This window comes from Benincasa hispida, chromosome 4 (assembly GCF_027475165.1).
Source record: "Benincasa hispida cultivar pf3 chromosome 4, pf3_genome.v1.1, whole genome shotgun sequence".
In the NCBI taxonomy this organism is placed as follows: domain Eukaryota; kingdom Viridiplantae; phylum Streptophyta; class Magnoliopsida; order Cucurbitales; family Cucurbitaceae; genus Benincasa; species Benincasa hispida.
In genome coordinates this window covers 38,178,712-38,205,315 of record NC_143481.1, presented here as the reverse complement: position 1 = coordinate 38,205,315, position 26,604 = coordinate 38,178,712, and the positions used below count along the sequence as shown (strand labels likewise).

Sequence of the window (26,604 nt, the reverse complement as noted above, 5' to 3'; positions counted from 1 at the left end):
TGATATGATGAGATAATTCAAATATATCATGTAATACTTGTTGGAGGATGTATAATATGTTCCCATATATGTTTAGATTCGAGAATATATATATATATATGACATCTTGTGTATTTGATAATATTCTAGTATTAGTCAAATATACAATGTTTTATTTTGCTACACGTTAGATAAATGAGCAAAATGACTGCATGTAATGAATCATATAATAGTCGCATCTTGCAACAATTTTCTATTCGTCGGAGGCCCCAATTAACTAGGCGGGTTAAAAGAGCGGGATAATATGCAACTTATTTTAATTTCGTTGTACAGTTGAATGCGACGAATACTAAACACGTCTCTAATTGCGACGATTTGGGCTTCGTCACAGGCCCGATGACTTTAGGGTTTTTACTTTTTACCGCTCAAGTGTACTTCAAGCGTTCTTCATTGTGAGCAGAGCACCTGGAGATTCATCTCTGGCCACCTGAAAATTCATCACCGGCCACCCATGCCATTGACGTCGATAGTGAGCTCCTTTGTCTTGTCTCCTCTCTGCCTTGCTAACCACAAATTCGCCGGTACGTTCTTCTTCCTTCTTTCTTCTTCCGACCACCATTCGTTTCTTTCCCAAATTCCACAAGAGTAATACTGCAATAGAAATTTTGCTAAAGCATTGGACTCTCTCGCTATCTTTTCACTTCGTGAGGCAAAAGTATCATGGAAGGTTTTCTTCTAATTACACTTGGGGATTGTAACTGAACTTAACCAAGAATCATTAGTGAGGTTACTCAGTATCATGTCTACTGTCTAGTTTCATGGTTGGGTTTGCTTCTAATTTTTTCAGTTTCAAATTAGTTGATTCTTGCTTTCATGTCTTGTTGTGTTAATTGGTTAAAAGTCCTATTTTGGAGAGAATAAAATTGTGTTAATTGGTTCTTGCTTTCAAGTCTTATTGTGTTAATTGGTTCTTGCTTTCAAGTTCTATTGTGTTAATTAGTTAAAAGCCCTATTTTGGAGAGAATAAAATTGTGCTAATTGGTCCTTGCTTTCAAGTCTTATCGTGTTAATTGGTTCTTGCTTTCAAGTCTTATCGTATTATTTGGTTCTTGCTTTCAAGTTTTATTGTGTTAATTGGTTAAAAGGCCTATTTTGGAGAGAATAAAATTGTGTTAATTAGTTATTGCTTTCAAGTATTATGGGAAATTTGGGCCAATGACCTAATATCTAGGCCTATAATGTCAAATGACTCTATTTTTTTAAAAACTGTCAATTGATCTTCTGCTGATATTATCACGGTATGAGATTACAAGAACTGTCCCTGATAACTATCTCGCTCTCGCTGTTTGTCTATCTTCCATCGTGATGTAATTGTTTGTCACTGTACGATTGATTTGACAATCTTCACGAAATCTGTCTACAACTTAAAATCGTTAACACATAGTAAATATGTAATAGTGAATTCTTTAAAATCTAAACTTCATTTGAACTGTCATTTTGTTGAACGAAGATTTATTGAACGAGGTTTTCCATAATTGAGTTTTCTGGAACCAAACGGAGTTTTCAGAACGAGTTTTTAAGAACGGAACGAACTTTTTTTAAACCTGGTTTCATTGGTGTTTGTAGGAACATGGTCTCAAAAAAAGTATGTAAATAGCATAACGAAACAGGTGTGAGAAAGAGCGACAACGAGAAAGGTGGAGAGAGAGAGATTGAGTGACAACGAGAGAGCGAGATTAAGCAATAGCGTGAGAGCGAGATACAGCAAGAACGAGAGCAATTGGGAGCGAGAGTCACAAGAGCGAGAGAGATCAATGTGTATTACTATTTGGTTAATAAAAAATGTTTTCTTGCTTTGTAGGATGACAAAAAAAAAAGTGTACTAATTCAATACGAGGTCATTGGGATGAGAACCAAAATTTGTATATTGGAGGTGAGCTAACAGGAATCATTGTGCCTATTACGTTGAAGTATGAAGAACTTAAACTCACATTTACAAGGTCACAAATGTAAGTTTCTCAGAGTTTGATGTTTAATAAAAGTTAAATATAAGCTTGACTTTGAAGCCCCTCCACAATACAAACGGAATGACGGTGATGTTCGCTTCCTTATTTTCTGAGAAGATTTTTCTATAGTTCAGTTATATGTAACGCTAAAATCATACCACGACAAAAATGTGAATATGAGTTATGATGGTATAGGTGTAGACAAACAATACGGGGTATCATATGAGTTTAATCGAGAAGAGAGTGATATTCCATTGTTTATGAACACTTAACCATCAACATTATCAATAGATAATGATAGCATTCATGCAGTGGACTCAGAAAGAGAAACTCAATGTAACAGACTTGTGAAAGGTGGGAACGTGTTTACCAAACAGAACGAAGATGCGATAATATGACGTCCAATAGTGTAAGTGTTTCAATTCATTGATTAAAGAATATCGACAACTGCCCATAATGTGATTATTGGAACATGTTCGAGGCTTCATCCAATCGTGATTTTATGAATGGAGAAATTATTAGGCATCTCGAACGACGTAACACTCAGACTATTGTGAAAATCGATTAGCAATTGAGTGTGACAAGGGCAGACGATATCGAGTTGAGTCGATTGATTGTTATAGAATCTATGTGTGGGACAATCGATTGGATGGTATTGTGAACCTCCATATGAAGGAATGCACATGTAAGGAACTTGACTCACTTGGTATCCCATGTTTGCATGCAATTGTGGCTGCGCGAGAACGAAACATCTCCATCCGAGGTTTGTGCAGTCCATTCTATAGCGTTGACTCTCTTATGGCTTCTTATGTAGAGCCCGTAAATCCGTTCAGTCACATATATGAATGGAAGAGACCTCCGGGATATGTGGAAAAACATATTGCACCTCCTCGAAGAGTGATACAGGTTAATCCAAATGATTCAAATATTGGTCGATTGTAATTTTTTATGTGCCACTTGTAATCCTCAAAACTATAATTTTCTATGTGCCACTTTAATTCTCAAAACTGTAATTTTCTATGTGTCATCCTTAAAACTGTAATTTTCTATGTGCCATTTGTCTATTCACGAATCTCTTCAAATGTCCCGCATATCTCGCTCTCCCTTTTATAAGTTTAATTAAGTGGTTGTCTATTCATGAATTGTTCTGGAAATATCTCCTTTCATTAATCTCACTATCATTTGTAATCCCTTTAAAATGTCTCGTTTATAAGTTTAATTACTAAAGTTTATCTATTCATGAATCTCTTCAAATGTTTCCCTTATCTCGCTCTCCCTTTTATAAGTTTAATTAAGTGGTTGTTTATGTTGGATTGTATCAGCAAGCAGCGGAAGCAACAAGGATCAATAAGCACTCTAATTCATTAATTTTTGCAGAAACTAAAGTATGCTATTGCAGAAATTAGAGATGTTCACGAGGCGGGGCGGGGTGGGGCCGGGGATGCCATTCCCTATCGCCGTTCCCCATTTCATTCCCCATCCCTGTGAATTCCCCATGGGGATCGAGGCGGGGATCCCCATGAGGAATTCGTGGGGAATTTTTCCCCGTTACTTTTTTTTTGGGTAAAAAGTCAATTAATTTAAATCAATAATGTGAGCAAATTTTAATTAAATAATTAACTTTATCACTAATGGTTAGTTTTGGATAACAAATTGAATTTAAAGATAAATTACTCAAAGTTTGGCCTAAAAAAGTTAATTAGTTTTTTTTAGTAGAAAGAAATAAATATAAATCAAATTATTCACATATATATAATTTGAATTTAGACATTCAATTTAAACATATTCATTATCTTTCCCGATAAATAATCAATTTTGAAATGTAAATGTAATATTTATATAATAATAATAACAACATAAGATTAGATAACTATACTAAATAAATATGTAAAAGCTAATTGGGGCGGGGTTGGGGACAGGGCAGCGACGGGGAATGCATTCCCATTCCCCGTCCCCAGGAGAGGGGGGCCCGCATGGGAAAATTAGACATCTCTAGCAGAAATAAGTGAGTTTCACGTCATACTTTTGTAGTTCTCTTGAAATCTCGATTTCAAGCTAAACTTTCTCCAAATCTCGTTGTAGACCACCTTAAGATCTTCCCCACTATTATCTTGGTTCTCTAGATTGAGTTGTGAGACTCAAAATAAGCTTGAATTAAGGGAATTTGGAGAAGAGCTCACAGTAACAACTCACTTGAAGAACACATTCTTCACACGAATTTTTCAGCCAAAATTCTAGAGATTGCATTTCCTCAAATTCACTCCAATCTTCTCAATATATTGTAGACAATCATGCAATGAAGATGGTTGCATGAGATGCAGCTCATGCTTGGAGTAATTGAAGTCTAAAGATGGTGGGTTATGGGTAAGCAACTATGAAGATGTAATGGAAAATACCAATTTTCCATTTTGTGTATTTTTCAATTTTCAAATTCCAAATTTGATTTCAAAAATAAAAATATATATATTAATTTTACAAATTAATTTTTCTAATAAAATTAATAAATAATTATTTAAACAATTTAAATAATTCTAATTAATTTAATATCAAATATTAAATTAATTTTATAAAAATCCACCTTCATATATTTAAATCATATTTAAATATTAATTCTCCAACTCCGTTTAATTCTTAAAATTAAACGTGTAATTATATTTCATATAATTACTAATTCCTTTAATTCTAATTTGAACGTTTTAAATTAACTTATCGCGCTACTTTAAAACTAATCCCTTTACGAGCTAGTAGGGGGACCTCGCGGACCTACAGATCATGAGCTCCAATGAACCGAGATTAATTGGCTAAACTCATTAGACCGAATTAACTCTCATTCTTTAACTAATGGGTCAAAAGCCCATAGTTGAACTCTTACCCCCAAAATTACCTTTTGTTTCTTAACTTATACTGATCAACAATTGATTTGTGATCCAATCAACAAGCTGAGTCCCTCTCAGGCCAATGAGAGGGTGTGACCCATTTTTCAAGACCCAAAATCAGCACTTAAGGGAACAACCTCTGTACTATCCCTAACAGCAGATAAAAGTGAATTTCTTCTTGTACTCTCTGTCCCCAGCTATCTATTCGGTCTTACCCCTGAAATGGGAGTTTATTGAGCCGGTGCTATTGAGCCAACCCTCACCTATGCAAATCTAAGGATAATCCCAAATAAACAGGAGTTCATAGTTAGTTCAGGATTAAGGTCAAGTTACTTAGGTCATCGCTTTGAAATAGCCAGTCTTAAACAGTAAACAGCGTTATAAAGTAAGAGTGACTGATTTCGTGGTCTAATCTCGTAGAAACCCTTTTGCACAGGGACGCCCCCACTTCTCATGTCATAACATGTACGAATTAGAATCACATCGTTTGTAGCACTTTACAACTCTTTGTAACAACTACAGAACAAACCGCATCCAATAGTGTTACCAGAATAAGGCACCCAACCTCATTCATATACTATAGATCATTTTGACTATTTACGCAAACTGATCCGCTTTTATGTCTCCCATAAAGTTCAAGTACTCAAATAATAGTCAAGGGACTTTTAGGTTTTCTAATAAACAATATATTCAATAACAACTTATTGAATTTTCAGAATAAGTTCTATTGTTGACAAACCACGAGTTTTAGGACATAAAACCCAACAAACTTCTACTTAGACTAAAACTCTAGTGGTAACTAATATATCCAATATATAAGACTAAGTTTTTGAGTTTTATAGAGAAATACAATAAACTAGGGTAACCCATACCCATGGTTTACCATTCAGTATCTCATACCGATATTTCTCCCAGTTGCCCTAGGTTATTTATCTAGTATTGTTAGTCTTGATTCTCAAACACTTTAGCCGAGAGAATCATTGTAAACATGTTAGTGTAGAATAAGCTTTTAATTAAACTATATGGGAATGGTTCTTATTCTCAATAATGACCAGGAAGTCATACTTTCCTCCCACTACATTGAGGTACTCTCAACTTTTTGAGTAAGACGTGTTTGACTTGTCTTAACAACTCTTGTTAACAGTCAGATCTAGAAATCTTTAAACTTTCTATACTTTGATCTTGCCGTTTTTAAATATTTGAATATTTGCAAATGAATTTCTTTCCAGTAGATTTCTTCTTCCCTTTCCCTTTATCCTTCTTGATAGGAATACTCTTATTCTGTGAAGAGGAAGCAACATCAGGCTTGGAGGACATTCCTCTCTTTTCAGCAGTAGTAACGTTTACTTCTAATTCCAGACCTTTAGTTCTCAATATAGCCTGGTAAGTCTGTCGCTCATTCAGTAGAGTTGTCAAACTGTATTCAATTTTATTCATGAGTGCATTCGTACAAAATTGCAGAAAACTCTTTGGAAGAGATTCTAAAATAAAACCGACTTGACTTCTCTCGTCAACAACAATGTCGTTTACTTCTGCCACATTAAAATGGACTATCATGTCCAGGATATGTTCACGCACAGAGACCCCCTCTTTCATGTGGCTGTTGTAAACGTACTTGATAATATCATACCTTAGGGTGAAGGACAGTTGTCCAAATATCCCTCGTAGAGATTCCATAATCTCTTTGGCAGTACCCATATCCTCATGTTTCTTTGCCAAAACATTAGATATGCTGGTGAGGATATAAGCACGGGCTTTATCATTTGCCTTGATCCATCTATTATATGCATCCGGAATAGTTTGGTTTGTGTTAGAGCTGGGAACAGGAGGGCAATCCTTTGTTAAGACAAACCGTAAATCATCTATCACCGGTATAGTGTTCAAATTTGATTTCCAGGTCACATAATTATCCTCGATCAGTTTATCTGACGCTAACAATTGTATTATCGAACTGGTCATAATGAAATTATAAAAAAATTCTATAAGTGAATTGCTTTTAAATCCAATCAAGTTTTAGCAAAGTAATAATAATGTACCCATAACCATTATTTATTTGCAATGATACTACAGCAAGACATTCTTGACTAAATACTATATCCAGAATAACTCATATTCTGATAGTCATTTAGCTATCGTTTTTAGTTAGAAATTACTGACACCTAATAATTCTGTAAGTGTAACCCTCCATTTTTAGACATTAGAGGTCGGCCCTAACTATGCTATCGAAGTAGAGAGTCAAAGTTGGGAATGGACCTAAGAAATCTTATCTATCTCTGGAGTTTGAGTTGTTTCGAATCCTATGTTATAACCCTTCATGGGGATAGCCATCGTTAAACGACTAGCAAAAGGCCGCTTAAAGCTAACCAGCAGGTGCAACATCGAAATCTCATGGTCCAAACTAAAGGAAGAGACCGCTGGATAGTTGACATATTTTATTCACCCACTTACTATAAACTACTTCCTCGTTTACCTTGTTATTGACTCATATATCCACTTTTCGTATGGAGGTCACTCCCAAGGTGACACGAAGCGATATATGAATCTCACGGTGTAAACTATGTGGAGACATGGTAGTTGAAATCTATATATCATATATTTGATTTCTGTTCGAACAACTTTCCCTTATTTGCCGAAATATAGATTTAAGCTAAAACATACTTTTCATATGGAGGTCACTCCCAGGGTGACACGAAGTACCGCTTAAATCTAGATTGTGAACTCTTAGGGACGTGAGAGCTAAAACTAACGTATCATATATGTTATTAATCTTCCACTGAACTTTTCTAATAACTTTATCATGTAGAAGTTATTGAACTGTCACTGAAGTAATTAATTAGGGTAAATTTCTACTTAGGTTCTTTTCTGGCTAATAAAAACAACCCTAAGTCTATGTGGTTTATCTAAATATAATACTTATAAATGGATTTGGACCTACGATGTCTAGGTGACAAACCGTTTTATTTCGTCACACCGCTCACGTACGCTCATAAAACCAGTTGCCAACGCTCAATAATTTGGCCATAATCCCCAGGTAGGAGATGTTCCGTATACCGTCAACTTAAGTACCAATAGCCTTCGACAGGATTATATACCGGTTGAGTTTGTAACCTAGTTTTACAAGATTTAACGATCTATTTTAACTATTAAAATGAGTGGTTAACCTACGTGAGCATACAACTGTTATTTGTTATGACTTTTAAATGTCTAACCCAATTTTATAACAACTTACAAAATTTTAGACATGCTAAATATCCACAACATGCATAAAGGCATTAAATATTTAATATAATAATTATATTAAATACAAGAAACTCTAACATGCATATTATATATTATAATAGATTATAACATACTTTCAATGCATGTAACATGCTTCTTACAGTGGGGTTTTAAATCTACATGGCATACTGTATGCACATACAAGATTTATTTAATTATAACATACATCAAATGCATAAATAATTAAACACAGACTGATATGGTTTTAGTTTTGACATAAACAAGCAAACAAAAGTCTACTTATTACAAACAGCTTCAAAATCGCTTTCGGATCGCTCGAACTGCTCCAAACCGAACCCAAACAACTTGAACTGGACTCGAACTGTCTGAATCGAACCAGCAAAAAACCATTTGAGGCTGAACTGGACTGGACCTCAAGAGATCCGGTTGAACCAGTTTCTCTTGCTCCATGCTCGAAATATCGCTAAGGCTTTTCGTTTAGCATTGACGACCATCGTCTTGGGCGATCGTTTAGTGTTGGCCTGATCGTATAGCGCCTGACCAAGCTACATGATCGTGTAGTGTCTTCCATCTATCGCATAGTGTCATCGTCTAATGTCAGACAATGCTACACGATCGCTTAGTATCTAACACTATCGTGCAACACCATCGTCTAGCATCAGACAAATACTACACGATCACTTAGCGCCATCGTATAGCGCCTCTTCTTGATCGTTTAGCGCACGAAAAAAGGTAGACGACCATGTAATGCTATTGCATAGCACTTCAACGCATCGTTTAGCTGCTGTGCAAAGCTATATGATTGTGTAGTGCCATCGCATAGCATTTCAACGCATCGTTTAGCTCTCGTATGTATACGATCGCTTACACGATCGTCTAGCACACATTAATTCAACGATCAATGCCCATAGCTACACGATCGTCTAGCTTTTCTTCACATCATTTAACTCCCATAGCTAAACGATCGTCTAGCACTGAACCTCAATGACGATATGAACAGAGGCTGAAAAAATGGAATCTGCAAGTCGGTCTTCTTCACTTGTTTCTTCAATTACATCTTAATTTCAACTATAATGACTCCAAATAAATTACAAACTCTTGAGAACACATAAAAGCTCATCAAACAAGAGCCAATTACAAATTTAATTGAGAAATTAAAAGCTAAAAACTCAGAAAACCATATCAGTGTAGTAGTTTCATATAACTCATGAAAAACACCCACCACACCAAAATTAAACTAAATTGAATGCTTAAATGATGCTCTAATACCAATTGTTGGATTGTATCAACAAGCAGCGAAAGCAACAAGGGTCAATAAGCACTCTTATTCATTAATTTTGGCAGAAAGTAAAACATGGTATTGCAGAAATAATTGAGTTTCAAGTCATACCTTTGTAGTCCTCTTGAAATCTCGATTTCCAATTGTAACTTTCTCCAAATCTTGTTGTAAACCACCCCAAGATCTTCCCCACTATTCCCTTGGTGCTCTAAATTGAGTTGTGGGACTCAAAATAAGCTTGAATTAAGGAAATTTGGAGAAGAGCTTACAGTAACAACCCACTTGAAGAACACATTCTTCACACGAATTTTTCAGCAAAAATTCTATAGATTGCATTGCCTCAAATTTACTCGAATCTTCTCAATATATTGCAGACAATCATGCAATGAAGATGGCTGCATAAGATGCAGCTTATCCTTGGAGTAATTGAAGTTTAAAGATGGAGGGTTATGGGTGAGCAACTATGAAGATGTAATGGAAAATACCATTTTTCTATTTTGTGTATTTTTCAATTTTCAAATTCCAAATTTGATTTTAGAAAAACATTTTAATTTCAAAAATAAAAAATTATTAATTTTACAAATTAATTTTTCTTATAAAATTAATAAATAATTATTTAAACAATATAATATCAAATTAGAATCACATCGTTTATAGTTACAACTTTTTGTAACAACTACAGAACAGGCTGCATCCAATAGTGTTACCAGAATAAGGCACCCAACCTCATTCATATACTATAGATTATTTGACTATTTACTCGAACTTGATCCACTTTTATGTCTCCACATAAAATTCAAGTACTCATATAATAGTCAAGGGACTTTTAGGTTTATTGGATTTCTAATAAGCAATATATTCAATAACAACTTATTGAATTTTCATAATAAGTTCTATTAATTACTAACCAGGAGTTTTAGGACATAAAACCCAACAGTCTATTCATGAATCATTCTGGAAATGTCTCGCTCTCGCTAATCTCGCTATCACTGGTAATCCCTTTTAAAATGTCTCACTTATAAGTTTAATTACTAATGTTTTTCTATTCATGAATCTCTTCAAATGTCTCGCTTATCTCGCTCTCGCTTTTATAATTTAATTAACTTGTTGGCTATTCATGAATCTCTGGAAACATCTTGCTCTCGTTAATCTTGCTATCACTTGTAATCCCTTTTATAATGTCTCGCTTATAAGTTTAATTACTAAAGTTTGTCTATTCACGAATCTCTTCAAATGTCTCGCTTATCTCGCTATCCCTTTTATAAGTTTAGTTAGGTGGTTGTCTATTCATGAATCATTCTGGAAATGTCTCGCTCTCACTAATCTCGCTTGAATCATTCTGGAAACATCTCGCACTCGCTAATCTCGCTCTCTTGCTATCACTTGTGATCCCTTAAGTAATGTCTCACTTATAAGTTTAATTACTAAAGTTTGTCTTTTCACGAATTTCTTCAAATGTTTCGCTTATCTCGCTTTCCCTTTTATAAGTTTAGTTAACTTGTTGGCTATTCATGAACGAATCTTCCTGGAAATGTCTCGCTCTCTCTGGATCTCGCTCTTGCTAATCTCGCTATCACTTACACAACTTTCCTCAAGTTTGTCTATTTATGTTATTCAAATGTTTGTCTATTCATGTTAGTTCTATACCAATAATTTAAATAACATGTTAGTAAAATTACATCAATAATATACATAATATACACAATATACATGCACGTCAATAATATGGAGAGTTCGTTCCACAATTGACATGCCAATTGCATCCTATAGTCACTCAACTTCTCCTTAAGTGATTACAGATGTGGCACTACCAGTCACTAAATGTTCTAAGAATTTTACAACAAATATCCACAATCTAATGACCCATGCTGTGTGTTCGTAGAGGTAGGTTGGGATATCTTCCAATGAGACGTTTCTATGTTCGGCTTTCAACGTTTCAAGTCACAGTAGTGAAGAAGCGATGGTAGGGTGTAATTCAACGGTTCAAGGAAAGACTCCAGCTTCTTCTTTGATGTCATGGACGGTAGTGAATTAAATACGACCAACCGACCTCTATTTAGATCGAATGCAATCAACATCCAGAGTTGATCAATGTTTGTTGTCATATACATGAAGTCCATATCTGACCACTTGACATCGAATTTACCCATGACATAATCTAGAAACGTCTCTTCCCCCCATTCTACAGCAACATGCAAAGTCGACTTGTTCTTAATATGTTTGTAGACCCCATCTCGAGAATTTAGATGACTCTATACGTTGAAAAGAACATTAAAAACACATAATAGTCAACCAACGTATTCCTATTCAGAAGTTCAGTAAATGGTTACCGTTATTCCAATTGGTAGGATGGTGAAGCTGACTATACACACGTCTGGTCGCCTATAGAATTTATCTTTTATGAACTGAAATAGGATATTTAGGGTCTACATCCAAAACAAGATATATGTTAGGAGAGGGGAGTAAACTGTATGTACTTGGTAAAAAGGGCTAAGATCGTAAACTTACGTCACACTCAATAAATGAACTTGGTTCGGTCAACTCTTGGAAAAAGGACTCAGATAATGACTGAACTGCATTTTCTGGAATCTCGTTGTTTTTATTCTTATCGGCAATCCAGTTCATCATTTCCTTGAATACACCAGTTAGATCCTCATGCTCTAAGGAGCATTGGATCGTCGCTTTAAATTGTATCGTGGTACCCCAGGGAGAGGGTACTTAATATTTGGACGATCCAAAGGAAGTTGAACCTTAATTTCCTTATATTTTGTTATTTTCTTTTTTGGTTCGACAGGAGGTATGTATTTATCAATGACCTTTCTCTTACGTGTTGTTTCTTACTCTCAACCATAACCTATAGAAATATAACAACATGGTGAACAAGTCGAATAAAAAATATGAAGAAAGAAATTTTCGAATCACATAATGATCATACCTGTGAATCGAGATGTATGGTGTCAGAGGAGGCCGTGATATCAAGCTATACAGATGAATTGAGATGTAAAGGTAGGGTAGGTGACTTAGGTGGAGGTGGGGTAGGTGACTTAGGTGGAGGTGGGGTGGGTGACTCGGGATGGGGGGACATGGTGGCATCGTGGCCTGTCTATGGAGTGGAGGACCTCGTCGTCTCAAACACCGTGGAACCCTTTATAGACTATAATAGAGACAAAATAGTTGACAATTGTGCTTTGATGTCTCTCTTGTCCGTCTCCAGGTTCGATACACGAGCATTTAAGCTCGATATTGAGTTGTCAATGCTCCGTAGGTACGAATATACATCAGGATCAACATTACCTCCCTCTCTGTGGCCCGAAACCTCAGGCTCAGAACGATCTTCCTCCGGGATAGAACAATCCTCCTCAGGCTCAGGACGTACGTCACCCACCAGTACATCATGAAACATATCCTTGCTAGGGCTGTAAGTAGGCTGGTTGATGTTTTGGTCCCCATCAGATTCATCGTCCCTCATTCCACCTTCTAAATTACCCTGCTGTTCACCTTCCCCACCTTCTGAACTGTTCTCTAAACTACTTCCACTCTTTGAACTTCCAGAGCTCCTTGAACTCTCGATGTTGGAGTGTGCTTGTCATATGACCTTTTTATCAATTGGGGTATCTCGAAACCTTAACATCGGACATGACAAGACCCTTTTTTACTTTTGTTTGCATTAAAGAACCCAGTAAGATGGTTAGTGTATATTTAACAACCGAATAAACATATTGTGGTTAGTTAGATTACACTTACATTTTGAGACTAAAAAATGTCTCTCTCGATGCTTTGAATGACACTGAATAGGAGCATGACCACCGTAATATACGAGGCATAACTACCTTTCTCTTTCAAGTGATAACGTTCCCTGCTATTGACGATAGGATCTCATACGTCCACATCTAAATCCAAACAACTCGTATTTATAACTATGTTAATGTTAAACTAAAGATAAGGTTAAGTTAAGGAACATCTACCTGGAATGCTTGGGGAAATCCACGGAGCGAGTACTTCACAACATAATTTTTATTTCCCTTCACCTTCTCCTTGTATAAACCAACCTTGTCATTCAGTGCAGTCTTCAGGGCGTCGAGTGTCCTCTCCCAAATAATTGTACCCCAATCAAGATTTTTGTAGTAATCAATATCTTCAACATCATCAAATAGAGTACGATTGGCAACATTCTTTTGCTTGTTTTTACCCATAATTGCAACCTTTTGTGTAATATACTAGGGTAATTTTAACAACATCATCGTCATTTTCAAATACAAAATTTTTGTATTCTTCTTCAAGTAAATTAAAGTGGAATGCGTCTCAGGTCGACCGATTATCAAAGTACCTCGTCAAAAGTTCTTGTGAGGACTTCTCACTCCGTACAACTCGCGTAGGAGACTGCCACAAACCAGTGATCAATAAAAAGTCGTCCTTTGAAAATGTGTCGACCTTTCCTCTGATAAAGAAACTAATCGAGTCCACTCCCGACTTCTTCACTTCCCTCAATAACATATGGAGGATTAGTGGGCTGTTGAATACAAGTTCAGTGTCTACGAAGTGACAAAAATTTGTTCTCTTGAATAACTCTAACTGCCTTCCAGTAAGCTTTTCCTTTACAATATTGTTGGCATTGGCAACATAGGTCTGGCACGTTACTTGCGAGGAAACCTATCAACTTCATGAATTTTCAAAGATTTAGACATCTTAAATTACTCTTGCATTGTATCAACATTCAATTTATCAGTTAATAGGTTCGTACTAAAAATCACTAATAAAACATACTGTTAAAGTCTCGCTCTCCCCAATCTCGCACATCTCGCTCTCTCAAATCTCACTCTCGCATATCTCGCTCTCTCTTATCTCGCTATAGCCCATCTTGCTTTGACTCGTCTCGCTCTCGTCGTCTTGCTCTATCTCATCTCGCTCTAGCCCATCTCGCTTTCACCCATCTCATTCTAGCCTATCTCGCTTTCGTCCGTCTCGCTTTATCCCATCTCGCTTTCGCAAAACTCGTCCACTACCTTGTCTGATTCTAACTTTATCTTCTTCATCCTCAACCAATGTAGAACACATTGAAACCCAAAATAAAAAATAGACACAACTGATTAAACCTCGAAACCAGTTATGAACGTGACAAACGATCAAACGAAACCAACCAACAAACGCAACACAACATGCAAGACAAAAATTAAATTCACTTACCCAGTATAGAACTTCAATTACGGCAGTAGATCGGTGATGGTTTTGTAGAGCGAGATTGAATGACACTTGCACGAGAATTTTGAGCATGGGACAATCGTTGAGTTTGAGCGCATGAGTATCATATATACTAGAGGGGCATTTTTGTAATCTCATACCATGATGACATAAGCAGAGGGTCAATTGACAGTTCTTTAAAAAATGGGGTCATTTGGCATTATAGGCTGAAATATTAGGTCATCGGCCCAAATTTCCCAAGTTTTATTATGTTAACTAGTTAAGGATATTTGTAATAGATAGTAGAATAAGAGAAAAAATCTAAAAATATATTACATCTTTAAAATATTTGCAAATATGGATGACTTGACTAGTCAATATTCAATTTTTTTTAATTCTTAATTTCACCCTCCCTTGTTTTGTCCTATTGCACACTTCTTTTTTTTTTTAGTCTTTTTATTTTATTTCCTTTCTTCGATTTTTGCTTCTTTCTTTTATTTTTTTTATTTTTTTCATTTCCTTCTTTTTCCCTTTCTTCTTTCTTCTTTCTTCTTTCTTTTAGTTTTCTTTTATTTCTTCGTTTTTTTCTTATTCATTTTTTTATTTTTATTTTTATTTTCTTTCTTTTCTCCGATTTTTCTTCTTCCTTTTTTTTATTATTTTATTTTCTCTTCTTTCTTTGATTTTTTGCTTCTTCTCTTTATTTTTCTTTTTTCTAATTTTTCTTTCATTTCTCTAGTTTTTGCTTCCATTTTTTCTATTTAATTTTCTTTCCTTTCTTCGGTTTTTGCTTCTTCTCTTTCTCTTATTTTAAAAATTTTTCTTTTCTTTATTTGAAAATTTTCTTTTTCTCCTTGTTTTTTCACAAAAATTACGAGGTTGAGTTTCGTACCCAAGACTTAAAAGTATTCAATTCATAAGTGATTTAATACCAACAAGCCAATCATCAAGTTTGATTATTATAACAAATAATAACTATAAATAACAAATGAAAGTCTAGATAGCCACTAATATTTTCTATCATTGATAACTTAATCTTTGATTATATTTTCATAGTTAATAGCCACTTATAGAAATCTATCATTGATAGCGAACTTAGTGAATTTAATTAATAAAGTTGAATCTCGAGCTAAAATATAAGTGAAATGCGTAGAAGTTATCACTAATAGCATGTTTATTAGTGATAGAAGCTATCATCGAAAGGAAAAGGGACTTATAAATGTTTGAGAATGACAAGAAAGGGGCAAAAGGTGTTTAGTGACTATGATTGATAGAAGTTATTACTGATATCATGTTACCAGTGATAGAAGCTAATACTAATAGCATGTTATCGATTATAGAAGCTGCTCGATAGCACATTATCGGTGATAGAAGCTACCCGATAGCACATTATCAGTGATAGAAGCTACCACTGATAGCATGTTATCGGTGATAGAAAACTTAGGTGATATCTATATATCGGGTTTCTTTCAAAGATGATAACCAGTTATAAAAGTCTATCATTGATAGCCTTAAGTGTTAATATTTCAGGTTGATTGTAATTGATGAAAGTCTATCAGTGATAGCAACTAATAGCTGCTATTAGTAATAGCCATGATAAAAGATTATGAGTGATAGCTACTGTGGTAATCGAAGTTGTTGGTCTTCTTTCAAAGTTGATCACTATTTATAAATCTATTATTAATAGCCACTAATAGCCTTAAGTATTGATATTTCAAGGCTGATTCCAATTAATGAAAGTGAATCAATCATAACTACTAATAATTGATAGCAAATTAAAAACTAATATTTTAAGATTGTCTTAATTTTTCTCAAATTGAAAGCTATCGCTGATAGCAACTATCATCAATAGCAATTGATAGAAGCTATCACCGATAGCAGCTGATAGCAGCTATCAGTGGCTATCACTGATAGTTGCTATCAGTGATAGCTTTTAATTTGAGAAATTTGGGAAGAAGCGAGCAAAATGGTGGCTAGGCATGAGTTTTTTAGTCTTTTACCATTTTTTTAATCTATATATACAATTATTTTATCATTGTAATACATATTCTATTATTTTGGGCTTGAATTCTATTTATGCAATTAGTCCATTGGTTAAAAAATCCTATTTTAGGGAGAATAAAATTTTACTAATTGGTTCTTGCTTTCAAGTGTTATTGTGTTAATTGGTTAAAAGTCTTATTTTGGAGAGAACAAAACTGTGTTAATTGGTTCTCATTTTCAGGTCTTATTGTGTTAATTGGTTCTTACTTCCAAAGAAATGTGCTCACAAGAATATGTCTAATCATTGGAGACACGTCTTGCAAAGACGTAAGAAATGGTAGAGAATGAAATTCGAGATAGTGAAAGAAATAGAGCTATTATAGAAGAAGCATCACAAAGTTAATGTCAAGAACTTAAGTTGCAAAATGTTGCAAAATGTTTGATTTTATTTTCCTAGTTTTTGTAATGAAGGTAGAAGAAACATGCTTATATTTGTTATTATGTAGAGAATGATTGTGGGAGGGAGGAGAGGATAATTGATGTTTATTATTTTGAATGGAGGGTGGTAAGGAATTTTGGCAAAATATGTGTAATTTTGGAATGAATGTGGAAGAGCATGTTTTTATTTGTTGTGACTTGAGTTTTGTGATGGGATGTGATAATTATGTTTAAGAGTAACTTGTGATTGATAATAAAAAAAATGATTAATCTTTTATGTCGATGGTAAATATGTAAGAGTTTAATATTTAATCTTTGATATGTTTAATAATATACGACTTCTATTTAAAAATAATGTGTGTAGGACTAAGAGCTCGTTTGTTGGTGGCTATCTAGCTCTTTTGGAAGAATGTATTTTGGTATAATACATGTTGGACTAAATGATGCGTGGTTAATGCGATGAAATAATGGTGTAGAATGTGATGGTGGAATATGCGTTGTGCATGTAAGTTTTCTTAGCAAGATCCATGTATAAACCCCTCTAAGTTACCTGGTAAGCCTAGAGTCGAACACAGGGACTAAGGAAACGGTATGCGATGGTGATTTCTGATAACTTTGCAGTAACAAATAAATCAATGTGTTGGTTGGTATGTTGTTTACGGTATAAAGTTTATATGGCGGAATTGAGAAAAGAGCTAATAATGCGAAAGATACAATGAGTATGCGGAGGAACGGGTTGAGAAAGTCTTTAGCTAACGCTTCCTGAGATTGCGTTCAAGCTATGCGATCATGTTACATACATGAGATAGTAAATTTTCCAATGTAAATGCGATAGCTCCTAGTTTTAGGACGCATGCAATGTATGCGATGATGTCTATAGAGCTTATTCCTAAGTCTCTATTTCTTGCCTATGCAATGATGAATGATGCACACAGGTATAAGGTGACTGCATACAATCATATCCTATCTCTAGGGTGCATGTGATACGTTAATAGTAAACATAACTTATTCCTAAGCTTCTATCTTTTGATTATGCGGTTCTAATCTGACTCTCTCGAGTCTAAATTCTAATCGGACTTTTCCAAGCCTAGATTCTATCCTTAGACCACCCTCCTGAGTATCTCTAAAGGACGAATGATGCATACATAATACAAGATGATCGCATAAAGTGAAGATCTTAGGTCATACTAACTAAGTGCTTCTCAACCCATTCGACAGTTTAGTTACTCATGCGTAAGGTAAAGAGAGTGGACAGATATAAAGATGCAATTTCCATTTTATAAATAAATTCAGAATATAGAATGACAATGGAAAGTAGGGATAGAGAACCTGGTAGCAATATCTTGCTTCCCAAGGCTTTTACACTGAGTCTTCTCTACTTTGCCCAAAAGATGTTCTTGCTTCCACAAGAGTTGGCCCTCTCTCTGTTTTCGACACTTCCCGGCACTCTTCCGAGTTAACCAAAACGATCTCTCAGCATATTCTCCCTTCACTCACCTCTGACTCTCCGCCTTCTAAGTATGTAAAATCTAAGTATATGGTGAAGACAAACTCTAAATTATGAATAGCGGAACCGAATTCTCCGAACTCCTTAACAAAGGTGGCCTTCGGTATTTATAGAGCTTCCGGGTGAAGAGATTTTCTCTCAAATGATTGCATTGATGGGATGTAATTAATTCTCTATCTGATGCGTCGATTGATTGTCACCGAAAAGTTGAGTGTACTTGCTATAGTGTGTCGTTAATGGCTTGTCAATTTAATTTGGAATCGACTGTCATCAGCTTTCTGTCCCATTGTGATTTATTGAGCTTCCACCTTGATGCATCGGCTTTATGTGGCCACCTTCTTTAGCAGATCTTCACGAAAGCATATGATCGCATAGCCTTGCGGTCACAATCTCTTAATGCGCTCAGACTCTAAATTCCTTGGATCGCAATTTCGCCTTGCGCCAATACATTTTCTGCACAAAATACATAAGTTAGTTGTTTTAATGCGATGGACGCATGCGATTGCAATGTTATAAACTTAATACTTTTGGACGCAATTTATATATTTTTATAGTAACAATTCTTCATTGTTTTATACTTTGTGCTGTAATAACGTGCATTTCTTCCCGTTATCACACCCCGAAATTTAAAACAATACTTGTCCTCAAGCATACACTAAAGATTTTCTCTAGAAAGTCGACTGCCTTCTTCTTTCCTAGATTTCTCAAGGATGCCTTATTCAAATCCTATGTACCAAAATCTCCTTAATTCTTATCTGGGTCTCTTCTTAAAATATTTCTAAAATTTAGAGACCACAAGTTTAACCTTAAAAAAGACTTTACTAGTTTTCAGGGCATCGCATGATTTATTTCATATAAAAAAACTTTTTCAACTAGGGTATTTTCAAATATTTTTATCCTTACGTAATTTAGATATTTTTTTTTCTATGACCTTGCGCTGATCCAAGTGCCTAGCCTTCGTTTTGGCTTGCCTCTACGTGTGTCATGCAGACATCCAACTACGAGCAAGGCACTCTTTCTCAGTCTAAACTCATGTCCATTTGGCAGCGGAGTTGTAATCATTTTATTTATGTGTTGATCACGATTCCTACCTTCGTTTTGGCTTGCCCCCACGGGTGTCATGCGGACATCCAACTACGAGTAGGATCCGATCACAACGTTATGTTTTTTTTAATGCCTAAAAATAGCAAGGTTTGAAAAGAATACCGCATCCCCAAATTTAAATGCAGCAATGTCCTCATTGCTGAAAGATTGAAAGAATTAATGCGATGCTCTTAGAAAATTTTGTAAAAGTCAATTTGAAAGAAAGCTGGTGGACCACTAACTTCTAGAAATATTTCATGAGTTGACTATCCTAAAATTAAGTTAACTCTAGCATATATGAAAAATAGAGGCATGCGTTTCATCATTGAAATCATAATTGGCAAAGAGAAATAATACGGTGACTTACTAAATTAATCAATGTGTAATGATTGCGCCGATTAAAGAGGATGCGATGATAAAATATCAAAGTTAAAATGTGATGCGATAGTGCCAAATTTGCAATAGACAAAGTCAAGGAAAGATACAACCCCCAAATTTGCTCTGTCGCCCGCATTGTTTGTGATCGCATCCTTCTTTGCGGCGAACTTCTATCTTCAATTGCGGTGGCAGAATAAACTAGTTGCGTCTTTCGTGTAGCTATTCGTAATCGTTCACCACAATCGTTGCAAAAAAGCATTAAGAGGGTCAAATAAAAGAAAGAGTTAGCAATTTTTTTATATAAAGAAATAAACGATAACAGTTATAAAAGAAGGGTAGTGAGAGTTCATTAATCAATAGTAGGAAAAGGATATTCTAAAAGACTTGCGCCCTGATGATTTTCTGTCGCATAATAACACAGGGACCGCTCGATTTTTCTTCATTCAGAATTTCTCAGGTCTACAGAGGTATTTTCCTGATGAAAATCACCTTCGCGATATATCTTGACTCTTTGCCCGTTAACCTTGAATGCGCGGGTCCCTTCCTCATTAGTCAATTCGACTGCACCATGCAGGAATACTTCTTTGATTATAAAGAGTTCGGACCAGTGTGACTTTAATTTACCGGGAAAGAGTCGTAGCCACGAATTGAATAGTAAGACCTTTTGTCCGACGTGGAGATTCTTCTTGCATAGTTGTTTGTCATGCCATTGTTTTGCGCGCTCTTTGTAAATTTTGGCATTCTCATAAGTTTGCATTCTCCATTCATCAAGCTCGACCAACTAAAGTTTCCTTGCTTCCCATGCAGCCTTTAAGTTAAAATTAAGCTTTTTCACTGCCCATAGTGCTTTATGCTCCAGCTCAAGCGGTAGATGACATGCCTTACCAAATACCAATGCATACGGGGACATGCCTATAGGTGTCTTATAGGCGGTCCTGTATGCCCACAAGGCATCGTCCAACTTTGTTGCCCAATCTTTTCGTGAAGGCTTTACCACCTTCTCTAATATCAGCTTGATTTCTTTGTTGGACACTTTCAGCTTGACCATTTGTCTGTGGATGGTATGCAGTGGCCACCTTATGGAGGATATTATATTTGAGCAGCAAATTGTTGACGATGTGATTAACAAAGTGGGAGCCCTCATCACTTATTATGGCACGTGGAGTGCCAAAACGAATGAAAAATATTTTTCTTTAAGAACTTGGAGACTACTATCGCATCACTTGCGGCGCATGATACCATTTCTACCCATTTGGAAACGTAGTCAACGACTAATAGAATATATTTGTGACCATTCAATGGTGGAAATGGTCCCATGAAGTCTATGCCCCAGATGTCGAATAATTCCAGTTCTAAAATGATGTTCATGGGCATTGCATGCTTCCATGAAATGTTTCCCGTGCATTGACACCAGTCACATTTCATCACATAGTCTTTTGCGTCCTTGAATAATGTTGGCCAAAGATACCCACTTTGTAACACCTTGGCTCCTATGCGTTGGCCTCCAAAGTGCCCTCCATATGGCAAGTCATGGCATTGTGATAATATGCATTGGTGAGCAGCGTCTGGTACGCATAGGCGCAAAATCTGGTATGATCCCCTCTTATAAAGATTATGCTCGTCCCAGTAATATGATCTACATTCATGTCTGAGTTGCCTCTTCTGATCGTCTGTGTAATCCTTATAGAATTGTTTGCAAACTAGAAAATTAACCACATCTGCGTACCATGGTAATTTTTCAATTTTAAATAGTTACTCGTCTGGGAAAGTTGCGTTCACCTCTGACTGGTTGCGGTCAACTTCTAGATTTTCTAATCTGGATAAATGGTCCACAACTTGGTTCTCCTTCCGATCAATAATTTCCATGTTGAATTCCTGGAGGAGAAGAACCCATCTAATCAATCTTGGCTTCGCATCTTTCTTTGTCATCAAATATTTTATCACCGAGTAGTTAGTGTGAATGATTACTTTAGTTCCCAGCAAATAAGCTCTGAATTTTTCCAACGCAAATATCACTGCAAGCAATTCTTTTTTTGTGATTGTGTAATTTGTTTGAGCAGGGTTCAAGGTTTTACTCGCATATACAATGGGATGTAGCATTGTTTTCTTCTTCTGCGTCAGTACTGCTCCCATCGCATAACTGCTTGCGTCGCACATTAGTTCAAAGAGCTTTGTCCAGTCAGATGCGATCAACACAAGCGTGGTTGTTAATGCATTCTTCAGTATCATGAATGCATTGAGGCATTGGTCATCGAAGTCAAACTTTCTTTCTGCCTCAAGCAACGCACTCAGTGGTCTTGCAATCTTTGAAAAGTCTTTCACAAAACGTCTATAAAAGCCAGCATGTCCTAAGAAGCTCCTGACAACCTTTACATTCGCTAAGGGTGGAAGCTTTTCAATTGCTTCAATCTTCGCTTTGTTCACCTCCAGCCCATCCTTGGAGATTTTATGCCCAAGCACAATACCTTCCTTTACCATGAAGTGGCATTTCTCCCAATTCAGCACGAGGTTCATCTCTTCACATCTTTTCAATATCTCCTCCAAATTGTTGAGACAGACTTCGTATGTTTGCCCATACACCGAGAAGTCGTCCATGAAAATTTCTATCGAATCTTCAAGATATTTAGAAAAGATGGCCATCATGCACCTCTGGAAAGTGCTTAGTGCATTATATAGGCCGAACGACATGCGTCGAAACGAAAATGTTCCATACAGGCAAGTGAATGTGGTTTTCTCTTGATCTTCAAGAGCAATCATGATTTGGTTATAGCCGATATACCCATCCAAGAAGCTATAGAAATCATTTCTAGCTAGACGGTCAGTTTGTGGTAGTCTATGCAAATCTGCCATCTAGTGACGGTCCTCATTGGTATCAGTTCGTTGTTTACATTGGGGACTACCGTCATCCCTCCTTTCTTCGTCACACATTGCACGGAGTTGACCCATGTGCTGTCGGCTATTGGATAGATAATTCTCGCGTCCAACCACTTGATTATTTCCTTCTTCACGACCTTCTTCATCGCAGGGTTGAGTCTGCGTTGTTGTTCGATCGATCCTTTCTGATTGTCCTCGAGACGAATCCTATGCATGCAGTATACGGGGCTGATTCCTCTAATTTCTGTGAACGTCCAACCAATTACTTTTACATACTTTCTTAGGAAGCTCAGAAGTGCATTTTCTTGATCTTCATTAAGTGCAGAGGAAATTATTACAGGTAGCTTTCCATTCTGCCCTAGAAACGCATACTTCAGGTGCTTTGGAAGGGTCTTCAGCTCTATTGTTTGTGGTTGTTCCAAGGATGATTTTGTTGTTTTTCTTTCTTCACTCGTTGTCAACTTGTCTTCTTTGGATGCAATCATCTCATCTTCTTTGGTTGTTTTTTCTGTGATTGCATTGCAGGCTACTATGGATGTGGTCGCATCCTCATCTTCATTTTCATCTTCAGACTTTTCTTCTTCATTCAAACTTGGTTCATCATCTTATTCATCGAGGTCTTCTTCTTCAGGATATTTCATGGCTTGGATAATATCAAACCTGACCTTCTGTCCATTCACACTTAATGTGATCTCTCCTTTGTACACATCAATTTGAGCGCGACCTGTGGATAAAAATGGTTGCCCCAGGATGATGCGTACATCTTTGTCCGCTTCATAGTCCAGGATGATAAAGTCTGCTGATAATATAAATTTGCCAATCATAACTAGAACATCCTTCACCTTCCCTTCTGGATGCACAAGAGATCTATCAGCTAATTGGAGAGTCACCGTCGTGGGTGCCACTGCTTGAAAATTGAAAGGGGCATCAAGTTGATACTGGCCCCAAGATCACAAAGCGTTTGACCAATACATAACCCTCCAATTGAGCAGGGTATTATGAAACTTCAAGGGTTGCGCATTTTCAGTGGGATTATGGATTTTAAACTTTGCGTCAATGCCACCGTTGTGAACTTACCAGTGTTTCTCTTCTTCATCACTATATCCTTCAGAAACTTTGATACTTGGGCATCTGTTCAATCGCTTCAGTGAACGAAATGTTAATATGCCACTGTTTCAGCATATCCATGAAGCGTTGATACTGTACCTCATCATTTTTCTTCTTTTTGAGTCTCTAGGGGAATGGTGGCAACTGTATTCTCATGGTCCCCTGTTCTTTCGACTTCGAGGTGGACGCAATCTTTGGTTCCATCGCCTTCTTTTCTTCTGTTTCTTCTTGAGTCAACGGGATCTAAGGTTCTATCGTAATTGGAGCAGTCCGGCTAGGCTTCTTCTTCTCCTTCGCCACAGTTTTTCCGCTTCGCAACATCACAACTTGACATTTCTCTTTTCCCATACCCCCTGGGTTGTGTGGGAGTTCTGTTGAACTTGGCAGTGCCCCTTGCGGTCTATTCTTGAGTTCGCTCGCAATCTGTCCTATCTGAATTTCCAGATTGCGGATAGACGTCACTTGATTTTGAAGCTCTGTTTTATTCTTTTCAATATACTGCTTCAACAAACTCTCCAAAGATGAAGATTGCGGCGCCTGCCAACTGCTAGCTTGGTTTTGCATTTGACCATTTGTTCGCGGGAAAAATCCTTGTTGCCCTTCTTTTTGCGCCACTGGTTGAAAATTTTGTTGTTGATTTTTCCACGCGAAGTTAGGGTGGTTTCTCCACCCAGGGTTGTATGTATTGGAAAACAGATTATTTTTCATGAAATAGACTGATTGTGGGTTCCTCAAGAATTCCTCCATTGGATGGCCTTCACCGCAAGTAACACAACTTGCGGTCATTTAGTTGATTGCATTTACTTGCCCACTATGCATTCGTGGGCTACTGATTACGATTCCTTGTATTAAATTCATCATTGCAGTCATTTGGTTCTTTAGGGATGCGATGGCTCCGTTATTTGTGTCACTGTCTTTGATCCTCAATCTTTGATCGCTTTCTCTCCAGTTTCATGATTTTTAGAAATGCGATCAAGTATATTCTTGGCCTCATCGTAAGTTTTATCGAGCAGACCTCCAACTGCTACTGTATTGGCAGCCGTCTACGATGCAGAGTTGAATCCGTGCTAGAAAATTTCCATCCATAAACAATCTGGTAAGCCATTATGTAGGCAATCTCTTACCAGCCTCTTAAACCTCGCCCAGGTGTCACTGAGCGATTCGTCAATATCCTATTCAAAATTAGTGATCAGCTTCCTCCTTCTGGCATTTTCCGTCGGGGGGAAGTACTTCTTCATGAGCTTCTCAACTAATTGTTCCCATGATGTAATCTCCCCTGGTTTGAGAGAATAAGTCCATTTTCGTGCCTGGTCACACAACGAAAATGGAAACAATGTTAATGAAACTTCGGAGGTGGGCGTACAGATCCTCGTCATGCCTATCGCCAAACTGTCCGACAGTTTGAATCATCTGCAGCATCACCGGTTTCATTTCGAACCTCGATCCGTCAAGAGCTGTCCTCATAATTCCTAGTGAGAAATCATAGAGGTTGGGCGACGCATAGTCCCGGATGGGCCTATTGCGGTCGTTCGTCAAGAGGATGGGATTCGCCATGACATTATTTGCGTTTGGTGCTCCATTTTCTGGTTGTTCTGCCATGTTTGGATCTTTCTCTTGTTGTCGCTGGCGGATGTTTCTTCTTCTTCTTTGTAAAGTTCTCTTAATCTCTAGGTCGTAAATGGGCTCAGAATTTTGTCCTTCACTCATACGACGCCCGCTTCTTCCCTTACCTAAGGAGAAGCAGTGCACAGGGATGGAGAGTCTACAAAGAAAATAAAAAAGTTACCGTTGGCACAATGTATTGTCGTAGTCCCCGACAACGGCACCAAAAACTTGATGCATGGTTAATACAATGAAATAATGGTGTAGAATGTGATTGTGGAATATGTGTTGTGCATGCAAGTTTTCTTAGCAAGATCCAAGTATAAACCCTACTAAGTTGCTTGGTAAGCCCAGGGTCGAACACAGAGACTAAGGAAACAGTAAGCGACCGTGATTTCTGATAACTTTGCGGTAACAAATAAATCAATGTGTTGGTTGGTATGTTGTTTACGGTATAAACTTTATGCGGCGAATTGAGAAAAGAGCTAATAATGCGAAAGATACAATGAGTATGCGGAGGAATGGGTTGGGAAAGTCTTTAGCTAGGGCATCCTGAGATTGTGTTCAAGCTATGCGATCATGCTACACACATGTGACAGCAATTCCTTTTCCAATGCAAATGTGATAGCTCCTAGTTTTAGGACGCATGTGATATATGCGATGATGTCTATAGAGCTTATTCTTAAGTCTCTATTTCTTGCCTATGCGATGATGAATGATGCACACAGGTACAAGATGACCGTATACAATCATATCCTATTTCTAGGGTGTATGCGAGGCGTTAATAGCAAACAAAACTTATTCCTAAGCTTCTATCTCTTGATTATGCGGTTCTAATCTGACTCTCTCGAGCCTAGATTCTAATCTGACTTTTTCAAGCCTAGATTCTATCCTTAGACCACCCTCCCGAGTATCTCTAAAGGATGAATGATGCATACATAATACAAGATAATCGCATAAAATGAAGATCTTAGGTCATGTTAGCTAAGTGCTTCTCAACCCATTCGTCAGTTTAGTTACTCATGCATAAGGTAAAGAGAGTGAATATATATAAAGATGCAATTTCCATTTTAT

The 26,604-nt window shown here is 36.7% G+C and overlaps 1 long non-coding RNA gene across 1 annotated transcript; it reads left to right on the top strand.

The window, feature by feature from the left end:
• The first annotated feature begins 220 nt into the window (after positions 1 to 220).
• LOC150036684 (uncharacterized) lies at positions 221 to 2,252 on the top strand. Its single transcript, XR_016529277.1, has 2 exons — positions 221 to 560; positions 1,841 to 2,252. It is a non-coding gene; the product is annotated as an uncharacterized LOC150036684 (long non-coding RNA).
• The last annotated feature ends 24,352 nt before the right edge of the window (positions 2,253 to 26,604 follow it).